Here is a 17,620-nt window from a genome sequence, read left to right as displayed (position 1 = left end):
TTTCAACATCAAGTGAGGGAAAGCCAGACCACAGTCCACAGATCTAGAGAAGGACCCCGAGAGGGACACATGCATCACCCTGGGAAGGGGAAACAGATGAGATCTCCTGGGTAAACTGGGGGTGGGGGAGTAAAGGAAGGGATGGGGGATGAGAACACGAGGGAATGGGATGGTCCAGTTGGGGGCCTGATGGGGTGAGAGAGCAATGAAAGAGATATCTCAGTAGAGGGAACCATTATGGGTGGGGCTAGGGATGCTAGGGAAACTACCAAGAATCCACAAGAATTGACCCCCAGCCAAGACCCCTAGCAATAGTGGAGACTAAACTGGTCTCCTGTGATCAAATTGGTGACTACCCTGTCATCATAGAACCTTCACCCAGTAACTGATGGAATAAGGTGCAGAGATCCAAGGCCAAACACCAGGCCAAAGCTTTGGGAGTCCAGGCAAAGAGAGGGAAGAGGGATTATATGAGCAACGGGAGTTAAGATCATGACAGGGACACCCACAGAGACAGTTGACTGGAAATTGTTGGAGCTCAGAGCCTCTAAACCAACAGCTGGGAAGCCTGCATGGGACTGAACAAGGCCCTCTACATGTAGGCGACAGTTTTGTACCTTGGTCTGTTTGTGGGACTCCTGGTAGTGCGACCAGGATCTATCCCTGGTGCATGAGCTGACTTTTTGAAGCCCATTGTAGGGGCTTGGTCCTGCCTCAACTGAATGTGCCAGGCTTTGTTGACTCCTCATGCTCGCGAGGCCTTACCCTTTCTGAGGAGGGCTGGGGGGTGGAGGGTAGCGGGAGGAAGGGAGGGAGGGGAACTGTGGTTGGTATGTAAAATGAGTTTAAAAGAAAACTGGGACATATTGCTGAGGTGTCCATTTAACATATCAAATCAAAGTGGACACCGGCCAACAGGTTTTCCTAGCAATCCTTTAGCCCTTGCCTGAGACAGGGCTCTCCTGGCTGGCGTACCCTGAACTCTCCAGCCCAGGGGCTGGGCTGCCCTTCCTTCCTGCAGCTGCCCTTCGCTATATAATCCAACCATTTTGGTTACCTGGCTCTTATCTACTCTCTTTGGACCTCCTGGCTCCTCCCTTTCTCCCCTCTCTTCACCCTGTCTCCCCACAAGGCGCACCTCAGTCCATTCTGCACTCTCCCAGATGCCCCTGCCTCTGACTATATTCTCCACAAATCTACAATAACTTTCTTTCTTTTACTAGGCAAAGAATTTTATTAACTCCTTTCCAAACTTTATTCCCAGGCTTCTTCAGCTTAATTTGCTGCAAAGAATGAATTGTGCTTAAAGCAAAAACTGAAAAGAGCTGCAGTGTCCAGGGGGCTTGGGCTTAAAAATATTAGAGATCTAGATTTTATCAGATCTGTAACAGAAGAATTTTAAAAAGCAGTCATTGATGGGAGATGCCATTCTGTAAATATGTTTCTCTTATTGGTTAATGATGAAAAGAGGAGATGATGGGAGATGTCATTCTGTAAATGTGTTTCTCTTATTGGTTAATGAATAAAGCACTGTTGGCCAATGGGAAAGCAAGATAGGTGGGACTAGGAGACAAGGAGAAGAGAGGAAGTAGTAGGGAAGAGATTCAAGATGGAGGACCGACAGGGTAGTATGCCGGGCTCTCTCTCTGGTAAGATGAGACCACATGGAAATACTTAGATTAATAGAAATGGTTTAATATTTAAGACAGAGCCAGCAGACAAGAAACTAGTAACAGGCCAACAGTGTTGTATCAAATACAGTGTCTCAGTGTGTTATTTGGGGCTGGCACTGTGGTGGGACCAGAAAAAAAAACTTACTCATAACAAGTCATGATATAAAATAGCAGCTCCTGTGACTTCTGCAAGTGTCACCTTCTTCAGAAGTCGCCTCAATTCAGTTTGCCTCGTTCTTAGAAGCCTCATCAGAATTCTCCACCAGATCCTGGACTTCATCATCATCCTCCTCTCCAGCAGCAAGTGGCGCTTTTCCATCCACAGGTTGTTTGGGCAGAGCTGCAGCCAGTCTCCTTAACCTAGTCAGACTGCCGGTCCCAAGCTGGTTTAGGATGCTGGGAAGCATTTCCATCAGCTGCTTTGTCTCAGCGCGGTGAAGGTGTTTGCTGCCAGAGACCTGAACTTTAGGGCTGTTAAAATGGATCCCTGTTCTTGGTTTGTAAACATGTTCACCTCTTCAATACCAGAGATGTTGTTCACCCCTGACTTCTTTAAGGGGAACTGCAGTTTTTTGTCGTCTGCTGTGGCTGTTCTGTGGACCACCTTCTTTCTGCGAGCAGTTCCTTTGCCACCAATGCGCACTTGTGCCTACAGCTTGGCCAGTTTTTCCTGTTCATGATCGTTTCTTTATCTTGTCGGTGTGGAAACGAGGCAGCGTGGGGGAACTAGGGTTCGCGCTCAGGGGGTTTCGGGCAGACTGGCTGAGATAAGGCGCGCACACACCCTACAATAACTTTCTCATCCACCACACCTAGACCAGTTTCCTTTCCTTTTTTCTTTCTTTTTCCCCTCCCTCCCTTCCTTCCTTCTCATTCCCTGGCTGGTTTGGAGGGCATTCAAGTCTGGCCTTTTGATTCAAACACACTCTCCTGTGATGACTTTTCTCCCCACTGCCTTCATTCCATGCGTCCCTCCTTACGCTCGCATCCACAGCAATAGCCAGGAAAGAGCTGGAAGAGCCGCCATGGTGGATCCCACACCATCCATTTTCCTCAAGAGGTCAGAAGCTCGCAGGATCTGAGCCCCTGAGGCACAAAAGAATTCCCCTGCATTCCTAGATAGGCGTGCCAAAGACTCACTACCTGGAAACCCCAAGGAAGGAATGTGAGGAGGGAGGGGAGGACTCATGAGAAGCGAGCGTCAGAGCCCTTTGGTGCAGGAAGACTGGGTCTGCCCCTCATGAGCAGATTTAGAGCATCAACAGAAACCGTCCCCTTTTTGCGCCATGCCACATGCTTATGGCTGCAGGCCGGAGGAGGGAGCTATAGGGGATAGTGAAGAGAGGGCCAGAGCTGGACACAATAAAGAAGAGGCTGCCCCCGACACTCCCTCCCATCAAACGGGGTCTGCTCTGCAGCTCATTGACATTGAAAACATCTGATGTCTTTTGCTGGGTTGACAGTAATTATATTTTTGCCTTCCCTTTATGCTAATAATTTCCAGAAAGTAAATTTAAAACAGGCCGCCATCTACTTAGGTATAGACACAGGACAAAATGTTCCCAAATGTTGTTTAGCCGTGGGGTGAATGAGGTGCCTGCAGCCTTGGCAGGGTGGATTTTCCTTCTCCGGGTTGACAAGTACTTGAATCTCTTCAGGTGTCTTATTTGAGAAGCTCAGGAACAGTATGTAATCTAAAGTTACCACTTTTTTACCATGTAAAAATTCTAGCATAGACAGTGTAGACAATCAATCTCCAGTGTGCATGAGCAGGTTTAACCATTATTTCCAAATGACCAGCTGGGTTCCAGTTCCCAACCCCACCCCTCCCTCACCTCTGGTCATTGGATCAAGGGTAAGGGGAGCTCCAGCCTTACAGGGTTTCATCTGTGGATACTTAGTGTCTCTAAGAGATAAGACTTCTCTCTTCAAAACCAGATGCACAAGACAGCACAGGAGAGCTAAGTGTGGCTCCTGAATATCTCCGGATTCTGTGCAACTCCCCAGCTGTCTCGTTAACTGAGTGTGCAGGTGCATGGACCCAAACACCTCAGGAGAGCATGGAGAGGCCTGCTCCATTGTCCTCAGCCATATCCCCTTGAGATAAGTTCTCTCACTGAACTCAGAACTTGGTTGATGGTCAATAAGCCCCCGGTAATCTTCCTGTCTCTGTCCTCCAAGGGGCTGATGTTGCCGGTGAATGGATAGCCATACCTGTTTTTATGTGGGTTCTGGGATCTGAACTCAGGTCCTCATGCTTGTCTACCAGGCCTTCCTACTTGTTGAGCCATTTATCCAGCTCCTACCAATGGGTTTTCACAGGATGATGTGCTAAAACAAGGTTTACACATTGGCTGTGCTTGGTTGACACATCTCTTAGGTTTCCTTAAAACAATCATTTATATTTCTTGTAAAATATTTGTTGAGAAAACCTAGTCATATGTCCTGAAGAACCTTCAGTACCCTCATCTTTACTGATTGCAACCTCCTTCCTGGTGTCTTTCACATGTACCTCTGGTTCCCGTCCCTGACAACGGTTGTTGGATCTGGAAGTTTAATCAGACTCATGGTAAATTCTATCAAACATGTCTGTTTTCTGTTTTTGTGAGTTATTCCTCAAGAAGTTCTCCATAATACCCTGGATAACAGTTTTAAACAACATCCAAGGGCCCATGAGATGGCTCAGTGGCTAAGGGCACTGTGAAGCTGTGAAGCTTGACAACCTGAGTTTGATACCTGAAACCCATGTGTTCCTAATCCTGAAAGTTGTCCACTGACCTCCGCATGTGCACTATGACACACACACACATGCCCACACACTCAATCAATAAACATTAAACACTTCCTTGGTTGTGTCGGTCCATTATGACATGCGAAACAGTGGTTTTCAAAGTCTGTCAGGTACTTCTGGATTTATTACCTAAGATCTTTTTCTAAAGCACTCGGCTAGAACTGCTACTTGAAAGCCTGAAACACAGTTAGTGAAGGAGATAAATGTCTGCCTCAGCTTGTGCCCCAGTGTCTGCCAATGGTGATACCAGTGCTAACCTCTGAAGATTTTGCCACAAGCCACCAGGCTAGCCTGCCACCGTCACGGGTGTCAGGTGAAGACTCAGGAATACCAAAGCAGAGGTGGACGCCACGTGGGACTCATGCTCACACTGATTTTTCCCTGTTAATGCCAACTCTTCCTTGTTCACACCGATTCCAAGTCTCTCTAGGGTGGTGTAGTGTTGCCCAGGTGGGTGCTATCTATGCAGCTGAGAAACCCTGAACATAGGAGATCAATGAGGGAGTCACCTTTGCTCCGAGTAAGACATTGTTTGACCCAGCACCATTTCTCTGGGCACACATAACTATGGCAGACAGCCTGGGTAAGGTGGGGACAGGACTCCAGAAAAGCAAGGGGTACTGGGCTCATGTCCTGAGCTTTTTGAATTATTATGTAAGGGTGCGGCTATTTTTAAATACGTTTGTACTCACCATGCTTACTGGCTCTCAAATGGCCCTCATGACTGGTGGGAGCATTTGACTTGGGTCTTGTGACCTTTTGGCAGAACCACAATGGTCCTGCATAGCCTTCTAGTCTGACAAGATCTTCTGGGCTCACTCTGTTCATTTCCTCCTTCACAGTCCATATTTCTCTTCCTTTGCTGGCTGTTGGTGTCTGGACACACAGACTAGGTGGGAAGTGTGTCCATTCTCCGTCTTATGGAAAAAAAAATATTTGTTTTGAGGTACAGAATTATTATGGATCATGTTAATATTTTAGATTAAAATTTCAACTTAACTTTAAAATTTTTGCTTCTACCTTTGTTGGGGGGGAGGTGTATGTATGTGTGCATGTTTTATGCACATGTGCACGTGGATGTGCATGCATGTGTATATGCATATGTGTGGAGGCTAGAGGCTGATATTAGGTGTCTTCTATCAATGTCTACTTTAATTTTGAGACAAGGTCTCTCACTGAACCCAAGCTAGAGTGACTGACCATCAATCTCCAGGGATCTATTTTCCTCCATGGTCCCACCCCCATCTAGGGGTTAACAGGTGTGAGCCAAACCTGGCATTTTCATGGCGACTGGCTGGGTGTCTGAACTCAGTAGGTCCCCATGCTTGCATGACAAACACTTCAATGACTGAGCCATCTCCCCACTCCCCATGCCTCCAGTTTTTATATAAAAACATACAGTTACACTGTCTCCCACGGGCTCGTGTTTTGAAGAGCTGGAACCCAATTCATGGTGTTACTTTGAAGACTGTGACACCTAAAGGGGCCTGGCTGGTAGAAGCAAGCCTCTGGGGTGGGCCTTTGTGGATTATCCTTGGCCCCAGTTACATCCTGAGTCCTGTCAGTGTCATGTGAATAGCTATTGACTTGTTTTCACTTAGAAGGAGGCAATTTTGATACCATGCCTTCCCTTCCCGAATAGACCGCGAACCCTCTGAAACTGTGAGTCAAAAATAAACGCTGCCTCCTTTAGTTTGTTCTTCCCAGTCCTTGGCCACAGCCACAAGAAAAGTTAACTGTTGCACAAACTTACACATGCTCTACACCTTCCTTTGGTTCTTTTACAATAGATGCCTGGTACATTTTGGCTCTTTCTTACTCCTTCTTATTAGCTCTATATTGTCTGGTCGTGCTGGGGCCCATCCGGCATTCTCCTGGTCTTCAAACATGTGCCTCCAATCTTCTGCTACTAAAGACAGTGCTTTAGTGAGTGATCTGATGATGAGGCATTTTGAACCATTTGCCAGTAAGTCTGTGAGTAGATTCTTAGAAGTCCAATGAGAAAGCAAACAAGGCTGACCCTCAGCATATCTCCAAAGTTTCTTGGTCCTATGAAGTCTCTGAACCTGTTATTGCAAACAAGGCTTGCTCCCAGACAGACGCTGCAAAGCTGCCTTGGGTGGTGTATGGCACCATACACTTCCTGTCATCACCTTTTGCAATAAGCTTTTTTACTTTTTAAGTTAGTTTACAGTTCCAACATCTGCTCCCCATCCCCCACTCTGTAAGCATAGCAAATAGGATCTTTGACTTTTATTTTTTTTTTTTTATTGTATGAGTCATGACTATATCTAGTACCAAAAAAAAAAAAAAAAAAAAAAAAAAAAAGAGTAAGGGCTAGTGTAATTTTGTTAGCTATCATCAAATTCCTTTCCACAGTGTGCTGGCTAGTTTTATGTCAACTTGACACAAACTAGAGTCATCAGAGAGGAGGAGGGAGACTCAGTTGAGAAACTCTCTGTAAGATCAGACTCTAGGCAAACCTCTAGAGCATCTTTTAATTAGTGATTGATATAGGAGGGTCCAACCCAGTGTGAGTATAGCCACCCCTGGGCTGGTGGTCCTGGGTTCCATAAGAAAGCAGACTGAGCAAGCCATGGGGAGCAAGCCCGTAAGCAGCGCCCTCCATGGCGCCTGTCAGCTCCTGCATCCAGGTTCCTGCTCTGTTTGAGTTCCTGTCCTGACTTCCTTCAGTGATGGACTATGATGTAAAGTTTAAGCCAAATGGACACTTTCCTTTCCTGCTTGTTTTGGTCATGGAGTTTCCTTGCAGCAATAGAAATCCTAAGTAAGATACACAGGGTTGGGCCTTGTCACTTTCTATCACTGAATACATGATCAAGAGTGATGTGGCAGTTTAATTACTATTTCCAGTATATCTGAAATTATACATTTATAGCAGTTTAGACTTGTAAAATAACCTTTTCACTTAAAGGTTTGGGAGAGTACCAAGATCTTTCAAAATAAACTTTGTTAGGTTGCCCAGGCTGAGCTCAAGCTGGCCATGCAGCCAGAGTTGGCCTTGAGCTAATAATTCTCGTTTCCACCTCCCAAGTGCTAGGCTTGCAAGCTTGCACCTCCACAGAAGGCAAAAGAATCCATCTTAGTCACGTGACCAAAGGCAACAAGCACTGAAGAGGATGTGAAGATAAGGACTGTTGCTAGGAATGCAACTTTGTGTAGCCATTATAGACAGCAGTAAGGTAGGTCCCAAAAAGGCTTAAAATTAAACCACAATCTCTCTATTGAATATACACCCAGAGAAGATGGAGACTGTGTTCAAAGAGACACCTCCATCTGATAGGGGACATCCTTCTGTATGCTTATATGTTTCTCTTATTGGTTGATGAATAAAACTCTTTCGTCAATGGACAGGCAGGATATAGCCAGGCAGGAAGTATAGGTGGGCCTACCAGACTAGGAGAATTCTGGGAGGAGGACCAAAGGGAGGGAGTTGATGGGAGATGCCATTATGTATATATGTTTCTCATACTGGTTAATGAATAAAGCACTGTTGGCCAATAGGAAAGGAAGGTAGGAGGGACTAGGAGACAAGGAGGAAAGAGGAAGTAGATAGGAGGAGCCAAGATGGAGGATCTGGAGAGAATAGAACCGCCAGCCGCCTCTCGCTGGTAAGACCTCATGGAAATACATAGAAATGGGTTAATAATTAAGACAGAGCTAGCCAATAAGAAACTAGTAACTGGCCAACAGAATTATATCATATACAGAGTCTCTGTGTGTTTAATCGGGGCTGGCGCGGCGGCGGGACAAGACCAGCGGCGGCGGAAAACCCGTACTCCTTACAGGGAGTCACCAGGGAAATGCCATATGGCTGCTGAGGAAAGAGGCTTAGGCTTCACCGGTAAGCCAAGACCACGTGGAGATACACAGATTAATAGAAATGGGTTAATAATTAAGAGGGAGCTAGCCAATAAGAAGCCTGAGCCATTGACCAAACAGTGTATAATTGTATAAGTCTCTGTGTGTTTATTTGGGACTGGAGGGCAGCAGGACCAGGCTGGACAGAAGCTTCTATCCACATACATCAGCAGCTAATTGTAGCATAGTTCACAAGAGCCACAAGAATGGCAGGCAGCACCTGATGAGTAGATAAAGAATGTGTTCTATATACCATAAACACTGTTTATCCAGGAAAAAGCAAGAACTATGTCACTTGTTACAAATGGACCTTGAGATCATCATGTTATATGAAATAAATCAGGCACACAAAGGCAGGCATTACATGATGCCACTCTTACATAGACTCTACAAATGTAGCTTTTATGGAAGTTGGCAATACAGTGGTTGTTAGCAGGGAAATTATAAGGAATTGGAGAATGTTGATCAATGGGTCCTAAGTGACAGCTGAGAGGAGTAACATGTTCCTGTCTGCTGTGACACACCAGGTGACTATAGATAACAGTAAGGCATTGCTTATTTAGAGCCATCAGAAGTGATCTTGAATATTTTCGCCATTAGCAAATGATAGGACTAAGGGTGTGGTTTGGTGGTAAAGTGTTTGCTTAGTATTTGTGAGGACCTGGGCTCAATCCTCAGGGAGGAAAAAAAGAATAAGAAAACAAAAGAAAAAAGAGAAATGACTACATATGTTTGCTCCTATTTAAAAATTGTACAAAACTGGGGTTATAGCATGTTTGCTTAGCACATATGAAGGTCTGGGGTTTGATCCTCAGTGTGTGTGTGTGTGTGTGTGTGTGTGTGCGCGCGCGCGCGCATAGCGTGCGTGTGTAAAACTCATGGGTTAAAACCTCATATGGTTCCCATAAATATGTATAATTTAGTTTTTACCTGTTAAAAAGCAAACAATTAAAAAGCACATGTGGTATAAGAAACTAAGTATTTGTATCAGTTTTGGTGTAACATAGAGTCTCCATTCCTGACTCTTTGTCTGCTAGTCAAGTGGCCCTAGGGGAAGCATTCATGGGTAGTGTGGGGTGTGTATGCATGGAAAACCTATGGCTAAGTCTGGTGGACCACTGCCTGGGAAAGACAAGGATCACCGGACTTCTGTGTACCAACCACACACAACCCTTCCTTTGTCTTCAAGGGTCTGAGGGTGGGAGACAGTGAGGCTAGCACTAAACAACTAGGCAATAGGTCGAGCAACTTGCCCTAGTTTTCCCTGAACTTATCTAGTTTTGACTCTGAAAGTCCCTGTCCTGGGAACCCCCTCAGTCCTGAACAAACTACAAGTGGCTTCCCTACTGGAGAGACAGGCCTGGACTGAAGGGTTCCCGCGACCCCTCGGCAGAGTTAAAAGCAACTCTACCTCACCCCTGCCAAAAGTTCACATAGCAGAACAAAACAAACATAGTTGTTGTTGCAGAGGGAACCAGACTTGTCTTGAAGCTGAAGTGGAGCCCTTGTCTTGTGGAAATGACAGTGCCTGGCTCTTTTCTTCCATCTGTGACCCGGAGCAGTCTTAGAAATGGCCTCTGTGGAGTCAAGGGAGATAATTGTAGAGTGTTTGCTGCATAAGCACCAAGACTTGAGTTCAGTTCCCTCAGACCCGGGTAAAAGCCCAGGTATGATGGTGTGTACTTAAGATCTCAGTGTTGGAGAAAGGTTCCCTGGTCCTACCATCCAGCTTGTCCAGCACTTGGCAAGATCCAGGCTAATGAGAGATCCTGTCTCAGAATAATAATAATAAAAAAAAAGATGGAGAACAACACTGTGGTTGTCCTCTGCTCTCTCATGCAAGCTTACACATGTACACATGGATGGACACACACACACACACACACACACACACACACACACACACACCGAGGAGTCTTTGGCCTGTTGGTGTCAACATTTACCAGAAAGCCTTCATTCTCTCTCATGTTGATGAAGGATATTATTTTATTGGTAACAATGGTGAGGTATGCATTAGCTTTCAGCCATCCTGAATTATGACTTTCATTTCAATATAATAAAAAGCAATCCCCTGGTAGTGAATTTTCGCATCCTTATTCACTGGGGGTTAGTCATGCTTTCAGAATGGCCAAGTGAGAACCCTGGTATTTGGCAGCTTGGTCTTCGGGCCTCACGGCAGGAGTCTCCCTACCAGGCTTGTGTCACTGATAGACTTTCTCTGCTCCAATAATTTCATCATTTTTATGAAAACACAGTGTCCTCCTGTGAGTGATGGAGTGCCCCCAAGATTGCCAAGAAGTCGGCTACTCCACCAGAAAGCCGTGGGTTGTGCTGGGACCTCCCTGTGTTCCCCAACATCTTGAGCCTCCAGCTCTCTGCTTTTTACTAGAAACCAGGGGACAGGCTCAGGCGTGGCTTCTCAGACCCAGGGGGATTTATAACTTGAATCATGCATTCTAAATCGTATTAATTGTCCCTGAAGTGTAACTTCGCATTCAAAATAGCTTAGCCGTTCTCCAAAGCCTGTGACTTCTTCCCTGTGGATGGGAAATGAGTGTGGTCTCCCCTGGCCCATTCTACCCTCTTTGTGTCCTTTGAGCTGACTCTCACACTTCCTCCCTTCGAAGTTTCAAGTACATTTGTCCTGTTAACTCCATGGGGGATGTGGGAACACTTTAGGTGGCCCTCCTGACACCTAGTGGAACCAGTTTCCTTCAGAAATGAAGCCTTGCACTGTGGGTGACCCAATGTGATTGCAAGATGGCCGCTCCTGGTGCCTCTGTTGCTTCTCAGACACAGCCCAGCATGGCACCAGGCCCAGAGCTACTCAGGTCTTCCTTTCCAGGGACCTTATTCTCCAAGGCAGCAAGCCACCAAGAGAGCCGAGCCATGTTTACACTTGAGCCCACTCAACACAGCTCCCAGAGTGGCTCAGTAGTAGCCTGGCTCTATGGGACTCTGGCCTCCTGGCAGCTACCATGTCTTAATGCTCTGCACAAAGTCCTCCACAGCCTGAGGTGTGGCAAAGAAAAGCCTGTGGGCAACCATAAGACAGTCTGGCTCATTGGAGCCTGAAAATTGAAAAGGGAGATTTTAAAAAACGAATTGCTTGTTTTGTTTAAGTGGTGACACAAAAACTCAAGACACATCATAAAACACAGGAAGATATAATCTGCTTCCTGTTCCCTCCCCCACCCTCATCTTCAGGTCCTGACTCACATACATTATGAGAGGGAGAGGTAAGTTGATGACTGGAAAGCCAGGCACCTTCCTCACTCTGCCTTGGTGGCCGAAACTGAGCATTTCTCTGTGGTTTGGATGGGAGCAGGTAGGTAAGTGGTTTTTGTGGAAGGGACAGGGACCTACTGGAAAAGAATTGTCTGGAGGTGGGGGATGGTCTCGGGCACTGATGGGCAGGAATGGACACAGTCTGTGGATTGTCCCATGGATCTTTGGCACTGCAGCCCTGAGGATGCCAATGTCTTTGTGATGCATGCGTGACACTAACACCTGTTGTCCTACACAGTGTGAATGGGGTCAGGAAAGCAGATCTATTCTATCTATTAGCACAAAGGCCTGGCACACTGTAGGCGGTCCAGAAATTTCTTTCTGTACATGCCCACAGCACAAATACTACAGTCTGCCCTGCCTATGTGGTTGCATCCTATCTTGCCAGCCCTTGCCCAGGAAGGTGTTCAGTTTTGTTTTGTTTTGTTCTGGTGCCTTTTGTTTCTTCTCCCTGGAACATTCTGATGCTTCTGTTCTCCTTTGATGGGATGCTTGCCCTCAGAAGGATCTTAAGCTCCTTCCATGGACCGCTGGGCATGAGGGCTACAGCTGTGAATGACATAATGTCCAGCCCTTTCAAAGATACTGTTCTGGGGAGAAGGGTGAGCTATAAGCAAGTAAGCCAGAGAGCTGTGTGTTGGCAACACATCCCACAAACGGCATAGCAGACCAGGATGTAGAGTGGGGATATATGCCAGCCATTTTATCAGGATGGTCTGAGGAGGTCTCTCTGAAGAGCACAGGGATCATAGTGGAGAGTGGGCAGGTAATGTCTGGGAGCTGACCATGAAACCCCACAACAATAGTGGCTGCAGTGTGCTGGGGGTGGTAAGAGGCTGGGCGCAGGAAAAAGGAGCCTGGCGATGGGGGAGCAGTGGGGTAGAGGACGAGATGAGGGTGCTGCGTGTAGGGTGGGAGTGGGAGGCTGGTGCAGAGAGGGCCTTGGGACTGGAGCATCCCAGGGCAGTGAGAGCAACAGACTTACGTCAGAAGCCATTTGGTCTGAAGCTGTGTGGAGAGAGGCTGCAGCAGTTCAGGGCAGAAGCAGAGAACTTGTGGGGAAAAGGCCACGGCAGTGACCCAGGCTGCCGGGACAGTGCCTTGGCTAGGGTGATCCTGGATGTAGTGAGAGAGGGTCTGATTCTGGCAAGGTCCAAAGGAGGAGCCAGCTGGAAGGGATGCAGCATTGGTGAGAACTCAGACTTTGCCTTGAGTACCTGAAAATGCAGAGGTGCGGGGTGGGGGTGGGGAGTTCCTCTCAGAGGGAACAGGTACTCAGGTGTCAAGAACAGACATCTCAGTCACTCTCGGCCTGACTGTTGTATGGCCACAGACAAACCTGATAAACCAGCCTCACAGTTTCACGCCTGTCCCCTACTCCTGACACCACACACACACACACACACACACACACACACACACCTTGGTGGTTAGAGACACACTTATGAAGGAAACACCAAGTCCCTACACTTTCTAGGGTTCATGGGACAGCTCAACAGGGTCTCCTGTGAGGGGATGGTCCTCTAGGGCTCTTTAGACTTGAACAGCCTAACAGCTATGTGTCTGTCCTTGTCCCATTTCATTGTGACCAGCTCAACTGAAAGACAAAGATCAAATTTCTCAAAAATTGAACCAGAAGCCAGCTTATAGATTCTTCTGGGGGTGAAGTATTGCTTTTGCTATAAACACACAGCCTGGTCTCGATGGCAAGGCACAGGAATTCAGACCCACTCTCAGCATGGTGGCAGGAAATGGGCATACTTCCATCATGGGAAGGCATAGTGTCCTTCAGAACACTGGAGACTGCTAAACTGAAAGAGCACCCTCAGGACGCCTAGCTGTCCTGAGGCAGGTGTTCCTTCCTCCTTCCCTCCTTCATGGTCTCTGCACAGCCCATCTTTCAGTGAGGAGAAGCAGAGGGCTGTTCTGCAAATTTCTGAATCTGTTACCTAGCAACATTAGCTAGCCTCTTGCAGTGGGGAGCTGTGGCTCTCCTTTGATGAGTCCTGACATGACTCTGAACTGTGAAGACAAGGACCCTCTAATGAGAACACAAGTGGCCACTTTTACCAGTTCCTTGAGATATTTTCTTTTTCTGCGCGCGCGCGCACGTGTGTGTGTGTGTGTGTGTGTGTGTGTGTGTGTTTAAATGCCCATGCATGCATATGTAAGTATGCATATGTCCGTGGAGGTCTGAAACTGATATAGATCTGTGGTTCTCAATGTTCCTAAATGCTGAGACCCTTCAATACAGTTAGTTCCTCATGTTGTAGTGGTCCCCAACCATAAAATCATTTCATTGCTACTTCATAACTGCGATTATGCTACTGTTAGGAATCACAATGCAAATATCTGATACACAGGATATTTTATATGCAGCCCCATGGGGTCACGGACCACAGGTTGAGAAACATTTGTGTAGAGAATCATCTTTGAAAGCTCCTCCACCTTATTCATTGAGCCAGGGTTGTTCAATCAAAGCCAGAGCTACCAATGTGGCTAGTATTGCTAGTAATCTTGTTCTGGGAATCCCCTGTCTTAGCCACCCAGAGCTGGAATTGCAGGCAGGCCATCACACCCACACAACATTTATGTGGGTCTGGGGTTCTGAACTCTGGTCCTTAAGCTTGTATGACAAGCTCTTTGACCATTGAGTTACCTCCCCAGCCCCTGCTTTGATCTGAAGGCTCTGGACTATGATAATGGTGGAGTCTAGTGTTTATAGAGAACTTCCTGTGTGCCCAGCATTAACCCAGAGCACAGTAATCCACTTGACTGACAATGATGTAGGTGGCATTGCTGTTATCATATGGCTAAGGAAATCCAGGTTTGGAGGGATCAGCAATGTGAGGTCATAAGGTCTGGGAGGGGAGGGGCCAAGGTTGAAACCATATGATCCAATACAAGAGCCTTCATGGTGACAGTTGCTCTTGGTTGGACCAGAGAAGGGTCAGGATGAGGAGGGCCATCAGCCATCCTGCTACCAAACAAAAATCCCTTCTACATACCCTTACAAACTCTCTCTAGGAGCACAGGTATGAATGGGGCATGGTCCCTGTCTTCTGGGGAGCTGAAGGCAGGTGTGCTTTGGATATCAAAAGGCTCTCTGGAGGAAGCCTGGTCTCTGCTCCTTGGTGTGGCATGCCTGGAGGGGATAAGGACAGTGGACAGTGGAGGTACCATAGGTGCACATACATAAACACACGCAAATCAACAAATGTAAAAACTAAAAAGACTCTTACTTAGAAGCCTAAGTGAACAGTGATTTATTAACATAATTTTATTCAAGGCCTGTCAGAGAACAATAAGGCAGTTTATTAGATCAAGAAAAACCCTTGAAACCCAGGGTAATGGGAGGCAGGCAGCCTCAAGCCAGCCTCGGCCTGCAGCGCCTTCGCTCAGATTGGCTCTCTCAACCTCAGCACTCTCAATATGGGTGCGCGGTGACCCCGAGTCAAGAGCTGCTCTGGAAGACATTTAGAGGAAAACTGATCTCTGTACCAGATGCCAGGAGTGGCAGCACCTTTGTTTAAACCAAAAAAAAAAAAAAAAAAAATAAAAAAAAAATGTCTCTAGACATTTTACATGTCCCTTGGGTAGCAAGATCACCCCAATCAAGAACCACGGCCATCTATATTGAATGAAAAAAATATTAATAGGGAGCAATGTTTGCAACTAGCAAGGGTGTGTGTGTGTGTGTGTGTGTGTGTGTGTGTGAGAGAGAGAGAGAGAGAGAGAGAGAGAGATCAGCATTCCAACACTCTTAGGGTTCCCTTTAATTACATAGATGTGTTATTCTAAGGCAGGCCCAAAACTCACAGTACAAGTTATTAGGTGGGTAGTTTTCAATATACTAAAATTTGTATGTAACACATTTGAGTGGGTGTGTTGTTTTTATTATAATTTTTGAAGAATAGGAAATTCTTCATGTTAGAAACATTCAAACCAAATGTTGGCACATCCCCTGAAGCCCTTTTAGAGTCAGCTTGGAGCCAACAGTGCTGGTTTGGATTTGAACATGGTCACAGGTTGGGTTGGGAGGGCAGCCTATCCATTGCTCCTGGGACCCCTTGGCTCTGTCAGATACAGGCTTGAAGAGAAGACTGTGTGTGCCTGGGAACCTCTCACGAGAGGGTCTGAGCTTGACGCAAGGAACTAAAGATTGATTTAGGCCAAGGGAAAAACAAGCCCCTGGCCCCGTGCAACACTAAGAAAGAGCCCGTGGTCCTGGTGACGCAGGGCCAGGAGGTTAAACCCAGAATAATCATAATGAAAACAATCTGTTTGCACCATTGATGTTTCCAGAAATTCCTGGGAGCAAGTCCAAGTCGGAGAACCCCAGCCGGAAGTGCTGCTGGTTGGAACTGAGAAGGTAGTGGTGGGGCGGAGGGCCAGAAGAAGGCATCTTTCTCAGCTTCCAAGAACAGGGGCAGGGTGGGAGGGTAGGTGGTGGCCCCCCAGGGAAGCAGCAGCCAGCAGAGGGGGAGGCGTCCCCAAGCTACAGAAACAACAGCTGGATTTAATGTTCTTGGAAGCAGTTTTTTTGCTGGAATCAATTTGTTCTCCCTTCTCTGAAATTTCAGGCCTTGCTCCTCAGGAAATCTGCCTACAGTGAGTGGGCCAGCTGACCACAGGCCACCTACCACCACATCCATGGGGATAAAGTAGACACAGTCCAGCCCGGCAAAGTTCTGATAGGGTAGCCCGTGGTCTGTGTTCCACTCCTTAGCTTCAGGGGCGGTTCCCAACAGGAGCCTGGCCTAGAGCTAATGAAGCACAGAGAGGCCATGCTTGCTTTTAATGGGAGACACCTTCCTCTCCTCCATACCAGGGCCATTTACAGGGGAAATCCCATCTTGTCCTACAATTGGCCCATTACCATGTGTCAAATTTCTGTGCTAAAAAAGACCTTGGAAAGAACATGGTCTTCATGGTTATTTTACAGGGGTGTGGGGGTCACTGAGACTTTAGCAAGAGAGTATTTCTAGTCACCTACACAGGTTTCCTGCCCACCAACTCTAAACTCACTACATTCTTCTCAATGGGACAGATTCGGGGCTTCTCAGCTTGATCACCCTGGGGTCTCCTGGGGAGCAGTGGGTATGAATCTGTGTACACTGGGATTGTGTGTCAAGCCTCTGCACACTGGAAGACTGCCACCTGCCAGTACATATGTAGCCTTAGGTGCTGGAATTAGGGTAAGGCTTGGGAAGGGACTGGCGAGTGTTGAGATTCAGGTAGTCTTGGGTGGCCCTGGAGGGACATTAGCTGAGGTTGATATTAGATTGAAGTCAGACCGGTCAGATAAGTCATCCCAAAAGGGATGGTTTTGGAAGGGCATTTAGAATGTCACTGGAGGAGGGGCTTGGGCTTGGAGGACTCCCAGGGCAGAGAGACTGAGGCTGGGGAGGCTGGAAAACAAGAGCATTATTGGGAAATACCCAATAGTCCCTGCCGTCTACAGTGTTGGGTCTACATGCAGAGCAAACAGCCATCTGGCTGACATCTGTTGAGTGCCCACTGTATATCTGGTGCTGTGCTGGGTGCTGGAGACGAAGCTGAAGCAGACAGCAGAGAGAGCTCGGGTTTCTATCGTCTGTTTTTACACACACGGAACCCTGCCCCAGCCCTCTAAAAGGAATGAGAGAACATCCTGATCACGGGCTATACAGGTCGATTTCAAAATGGCGTGCAGAGAGATGAGGGAAGGCAGTTTGCTGGGAATTGTATTTAATTCCTACCCTGATCTTAATCCCCACACACCAGCTTCCTAGGGCTCCATAGTTAGGCTTTTTGTGTATTATTCAACCTGGAAGGAGAGTCTAAACTCACAGGCTATGTGTGTATGTTTCCCTTGCCTCTGAGGGAGGCTCTCAAAGGACTCCATCCCAAACAGAAGCCCAGGTCTTGCGCTTGAGGAACTCAGTGTTCATATCTCCTTGGATGGACGAGGCCTAGAGGGTAGACTCTCCACACTGTGGTTATC

At 47.1% G+C, this 17,620-nt stretch overlaps 1 pseudogene; it reads right to left on the bottom strand.

Moving 5' to 3' along the window:
* Positions 1 to 1,832: 1,832 nt before the first annotated feature.
* Positions 1,833 to 11,841, bottom strand: LOC127234191 (transcription factor BTF3-like; annotated as a pseudogene).
* Between the last annotated feature and the right edge of the window lie 5,779 nt (positions 11,842 to 17,620).

Source organism: Phodopus roborovskii, unplaced genomic scaffold (assembly GCF_943737965.1).
Source record: "Phodopus roborovskii unplaced genomic scaffold, PHOROB, whole genome shotgun sequence".
Taxonomy (NCBI): Eukaryota; Metazoa; Chordata; class Mammalia; order Rodentia; family Cricetidae; genus Phodopus; species Phodopus roborovskii.
The sequence above is the reverse complement of the archived record's forward strand: the minus strand, read 5'-3'. Positions and strand labels throughout refer to the sequence as shown.